Source organism: Macrosteles quadrilineatus, unplaced genomic scaffold (genome assembly GCF_028750875.1).
Source record: "Macrosteles quadrilineatus isolate MER2022 unplaced genomic scaffold, UCM_ALF_1.0 Scaffold_9__3_contigs__length_116548681, whole genome shotgun sequence".
Classification (NCBI taxonomy): domain Eukaryota; kingdom Metazoa; phylum Arthropoda; class Insecta; order Hemiptera; family Cicadellidae; genus Macrosteles; species Macrosteles quadrilineatus.
The window spans coordinates 76446955-76452954 of record NW_026542602.1 but is presented as its reverse complement, the minus strand read 5'-3'; the positions used below and the strand labels follow the sequence as shown (position 1 = coordinate 76452954).

Below are 6000 nucleotides of genomic sequence, written 5' to 3'. Positions count from 1 at the left end.
CCAACCTCTTTTATCATTCCAGATTTTTATTTGTTTTCTTTCTCATACAACTCGTGGAAAAAGTTTGCCAAGCGAAAAAGACGTTTAATGGTGGAAACGTCACATCACGCGACTCGCTCGTGTCACGCATCGTTCGACTGAGGGCGTAAGGTCCAGGCAAGCGAGTTCGTGCACGTCCGGGCATGCTCGGGCGTGTTCGGACCTGCTATCGACCCTCGTGTAGTTCTGCCGCTCGCCGCTGCAGGGTGTCGGCGCTGCCTTGACGCAGTGGTAGCAGCCCATAGGACCGGGCCACCAGCACCGACAGAGCACACTCTTTCTTTAGTGCAGTTTTCTTTTTTACTAGTTTAACCGTTTTGATTTGTAGTTGTGGGCGTTGGCGTGACACGAAGAGTCGGTCGGTCGTGTGATGCTACGGGTGGACGTACCAGCACTAGAGGATCGACCAGGAACACCAAGGGATAGGAGAGGGCCGCTGTAAGGTGAGCTACATCGATATTTCACTGGCCCACGGCTTGCAACACCTAGCTTGTACATTACACTATAGTGTTAAAGTGGGCTTGTGTGGCACTACAGTAAATTTAGAGTTTAACTGAGACTTTATATGACTTTAAAGACAATTTGTAATTTTTGAGGCTGTTAATGACAAAGCTATTACGGTACGATGGTGAAAACGAAAGTAGGAGTAAACATATTTACGATTTAATAAAAGAGTAATATTATTGTTGTTATTGTGTACCTCACAAATTTTACTTCGAATATTTAAAAGCAGCTTTGTAAAATTTAAGTGTTTATTCTTAATTATTACGAATTTCAAACATAAACTATAAACAATTTTAAACCGTAACCTGTTCTACGCACAGTTACAAGATTCATAACGTAAATACTGTACATATTTGTAAACCTTCTATTATACTAATCACGTAATGATGCAATACACCTTTTAAGTAGAAACCCTGTAATTTTTGTAGGATATATCAATCTTGATCTCAAATCAGTTTCATCTAGTGTAATTCACATAATATAGGCTAATTTTTATTAACTTATAAATAGTAATTTAGTCGTAACAAAATACAATTTTTACTCTGCAAATCTAAATAATCTGAAAATATAAATCACTTAACATTTCCTTTTAATAGCAGTTTTTAAAATTAGAATCAATGTATTATTATTCACAAACAAACAAAACACTTAATATTATGTTAAAACTGAAAAACACATTATGTAGAAACGTAGACGTAAATATTAAAGATAAACAAAATCAAATATTGAAAGGAATAAACTATTTTAGTTTTCCTAGATGCAGGGGTTTTCTGTACAATAAGCTAGTGTGTTTGCTCTGGTCGGCCAGGCGCTCACCTCAATATAGCTACTCGGCTGTCATGCGGGTTGCAGACTAGCGCCTTCCACTTCGCGCATACATCGTTCTAATAATTCTATTCTAATTCTAGTGCCTTGGTTAACTGTTATTACAATGAGGCGTATGCTCAACACTTTTATATATTTAATTGCAACAACATCAACCTGTAATATTAAATTCTGTAATTAATATTGCTGTAACAAAATTTTCAACCCACTATCAATTAATATGAACTATAGGTCGCCGAGTGGTGGAAAACTAGACAAAAATTATGTAATGTAGGCCTATAGACTTCCTTTTCACACCACGCTGTAAATAAAACATGTGAATGGAATTTCTTCCATTTGTTTTGATTTTATATTTATATTTCGTCACAAGCATGGCAACTCATAAGGCCCATGTTAATTTTTAAAATTTAAAATTCATTTTTGTGCTTATTTTTGAGCATATCCTAATTTATAAAGGGATTCTGCACATCTACAGGAAAATATCTTTGTGACAGTATGCGTAGATTTTCCTGCGATGTATACGAGCTGAGAAAAAAGGTTTTTAAGAAACATGCTTACCGTACCTATAAAGAATGTAAATAATGGTCATAACTCAAGAAACAGCTTATTTTAGTCAGTAACAAAGCTCTACAAATGTATTCTCATTCCATTTGACACTAACAATAAATACGTATAAATAAAGCTTAAAATAGTACAGTAATTGTTCTTTTATGAAGTGACATATTTTTGTTGGTATAGGTAATAAAATAATATTTGAAAAAAAAAAATAGAATTTCATTACTCAATGATACTTACTTATAATCCTAAATTCTATTAAGTAGATGAATAAATTTTGTTCACATGGTATTTATTCCTTTAGTTGTTTTAGCTTTTTTAGTAAATTATACAAACGATAAATAGATAATTAGATATGAGAATTTCTAACGATTATTGGCCAATACATAGATTTTCTGTCCTAAAGTATAGTTCAACAGTATTTTACGAGAGGTTCTAATTGAATATACCTGGAGTAAGTACGTAAACATGGTTTCAAGCGCGTAATGAACATAATTATGCAAATCAGTTATTGTTTTGGGCTGAGTAATAATGTTTGACAAAAAAATCTTACAAAACAATAAAGCATTTTGAAATAATATTTTCAGTGATATCAGACTTCATTGATTGTTACAGTATGTGTACAGTCTGACACAAGAAGATAAGAATAACAATAATTATATTGTAAAATCAATAACTTTGTGGGCTTGGCTACATTATCTTCAAATTGCGTGGTGTATAGTTAAACATAACTAAAATCAAATAGGTTAATCTAAAGTAACCATAAGTGCTTTAAACTACTGTGAAACACGATCAAATAATACCCAAGAACCAACAGTTAAAACAGTTTCATGAGCAATGAAAAACTTTGAGAGTTTTAAGGTTTAACAGCACATACATTCATAAGTCATACATTCACAACACATACATCAACAGTTTCAACACATTCGTAGCACATATACAAATTTCAAAGTCTCAACAAATTCACAGCACATACATTAACACTGTCAACTCATTCACAGCACATACATTAACTCTGTCAACACATTCACAGCACATACATTAACTCCGTCAACACATTCACAGCACATACATTAACACTGTCAACTCATTCACAGCACATACATTAACACTGTCAACTAATTCACAGCACATACATTCAAAAGTCATACATTCACAACACATACATCAACAGTTACAACACATATACAAATTACAAAGTCTTAACACATTCACATCACATGTGCTAACAGTGTAAACACATTCACAGCACATGCATTCACAACACATACATCAACAGTTTCAACACATATACAAAATACAAAGTTTTAACACATTCACAGAACATACATTAATACTTAATAGTGTCAAAACATATCCAGAAACACAGTGTATGTATGTGTGAGTGGGTGTGTGAATGAAAACAAAAGAAAACTTATTTTTGTCAGTTCTGAAACTAATGGTCGTAAAATGAAAGTCTGGAAATTAACTGTTTTTACTCGTGTAATTTTGGTTAACCAGTACCACTTCTAAACTGTAAGGCTTTCGAAGTAGCCCTACTTAGTATTATAGTGACAATTTGATCTAGTAACTCCGTTTCCACTGCCCTGAAAAAGTATTCCTTCTTCGTGTCAAAGTCGATTAAACAAAAAATGGTGTGAAATTAGCAGCTGGAGTCTTTTTTTTAGAAATACAATAATTCTTCTGTGTGGTATCTAAGCTATTAATTCAGTGGTGCAATTGCACGATGTGGTCTGCATTGCAGTGTCATACTATATAGGGTTACTCTGAACAATAGTTATTTGTGCAACTAGTGAGAAAAGTGAGCAATTGACTCACTCGAGAGAAATCCTTACTCACGAGCCGTAGGCGAGTGAGGAATGGTTTCTCGAGTGAGGCAATTGTACTTTGAACTCGAGTTGCACATTATACTTTTCCTACAGTTACCATAAAACAAAAACATTTGTGAAGAAACATGAACAAACATAACCTATTTTTACACAGAAGTGATCTTTTAATAAACATTTAATGTGAAGTGACAAATACAACAGTACAACAGCTGACCAGCTGATTTACAGCCAGTGCTGCCAACGTATTTCGCGCGCATACGACGTTGCCTGCATGTTACGCGCTCACTATTTCGTGCCTTCACGTTGCAAATCTGGAGTGAGACAAAGTAATTAGAGTGAGACAATGTTAACATTGTCTCACTGGTGAGCGAATTGGCCACTTTGCTTTCTCAAATCAGTGAGAGAACATGCACATTGTTAGGTAACTGTAGGAAAAAATAATTTGTAAACTACATAAATTGATTAGATTTATCTTAAAAATTGCAACAGCAAACAGTGGGCTATTTCAATTCTGTTGATCGAAAGAAAATTAATGCATTTTTCGGTATTCTGCAGCAAAACCCCCATTTCAATACATACGTTGTAGCAAGGTGTTGCCTTGGTTGTAGGTGTAAATTAGTTGTTTTGAAAAGCATTTTTAGACCCTAGTGATAAAAAAATCAGCTGCTGTAAACTCAGTTGTAAATTTCATTTGAAACGATCACATGTGTCAAAAGTATGTATTGATTGCTTTAATCGGTTGTAGCGTATTGTTCCCTTCTTGTCAATAGTTCGACATATCGATGATATCATGTACACTAACACAATCGTAAATGGACGAAATAATTGAACTCTTACTAAACAGCTGCTTGTTTGCATTATCGAAATAAAAAAATATCGAAAGTCGTTTTAGAGGTTTTTTTACATGAGAATTATTTTCATATTGTCAGTTAGTTTGCTCAAATAAGGAAGCAATATGACGAAACATATAGTCCATCACACGGACAAAAAGTCTCCCGCAGTTTGGGTTTTGAAAAAATGTCTTTCAAATTAAGAGCTTTTATGTATATTAGTCTTGGGGGCTTGGACAACAAATTATGGGTCAGAGGTGAATTTGAAAGAATATTATGTGCCACTCTTAAAATATTATTTACCTTGTAAAGACCAGGAAAGTATTGGGTGACGAATTTTGGATCTTTTTTTTTAAATATCTGTGTTAAGATTTCACTGAACTTTTTATTTGACTGTCTATTACAATTTTAGGTTAACCTCTTCTGTTGCTGAGTTTTTTAATATAATTTTGGTAATCACGGTTTTCAGATCAAAGGCCTTGATAGGCTTTTTGGTATGGATTTTTTAATATGTGCAGGATGACAAATTGAGTAAGCCAAGTAATCCATTGTATTTATATCTTTTATATGGATTTTGGATTTTAACATAATATCTCTAATAAAAACGTCAACATCCTAAAAGTAACAATATCTTCTGAGAAGTTCCAGGTATATTTAAGGATTGAGAATTGATTCTGATTTTCATGAAAAGTTTGCAGGTTTTCTAGTCCATGTTCCCAAACCATGAAAATATCATAAATATAAATTATACCAAATTAAAGGTTTCAACATTTTGTAAATTTAGAAACAGTTCTTCAAAATGTCCATCAAAAAAGTTTGCGAACGAAATAGCTTTAGAGATTTATGTTTCAAATAAGTAGTTTTCAATCAATATTTTGTGTCTGATCAAGTTTATCGATTAGCTACTAAGCACCTCTACAATGTGTCACATTTTTTTCTGTTAGTCGAGAAATTAATAATGCAATGCTTGGATCAATTGAAATACTCGTTTTCTTGGGTTTACCTTAGTTTGCGATATTCGCATTTTGTTTTAACATTGATTTGGGGCTACTAAATTATACTTTCCATCTATATGAAACAGTTTCCCATCTGTTTTATCAAAAAGTTTTGTTACTGAGTTAGTTGATCTAAAAGTATTAAAGAGGATGTTGGTGTGTATTAAAGTATTTTTGTTAGTATATATTTAGCTTTTAGCTATTTAGTTATATATTTAGCAGTGCTAAACACAGACACCGCTGGACCGATGGCCACGAAACATGGTACTGTACACACATGTTGCAACATATTGTAGCATTATTATTTTTTTCGCCTCATTTTCAAATCTCGGGTACAGAAGCTAGACCGAATAAAACATGTAACTTTTAGCCAACCTAAAGTAAAATAGTTGTAGTTTTCGTTAAGCAATTTATACATGGTGA

At 33.3% G+C, this 6000-nt stretch overlaps 1 protein-coding gene across 21 annotated transcripts in view; it reads left to right on the top strand.

Annotated features, from left to right (window-relative positions):
- The first annotated feature begins 275 nt into the window (after positions 1–275).
- The window catches only part of LOC129004258 (sodium channel protein para-like), a 136189-nt gene continuing 130464 nt past the window's right edge, over positions 276–6000 (top strand). For all 21 annotated transcript variants that reach the window (XM_054432771.1, XM_054432767.1, XM_054432769.1 and 18 more), the window contains exon 1: positions 276–482. The gene's annotated coding sequence lies outside the window, so the exon portion shown is untranslated. The remainder of the gene's footprint in view (positions 483–6000) is intronic.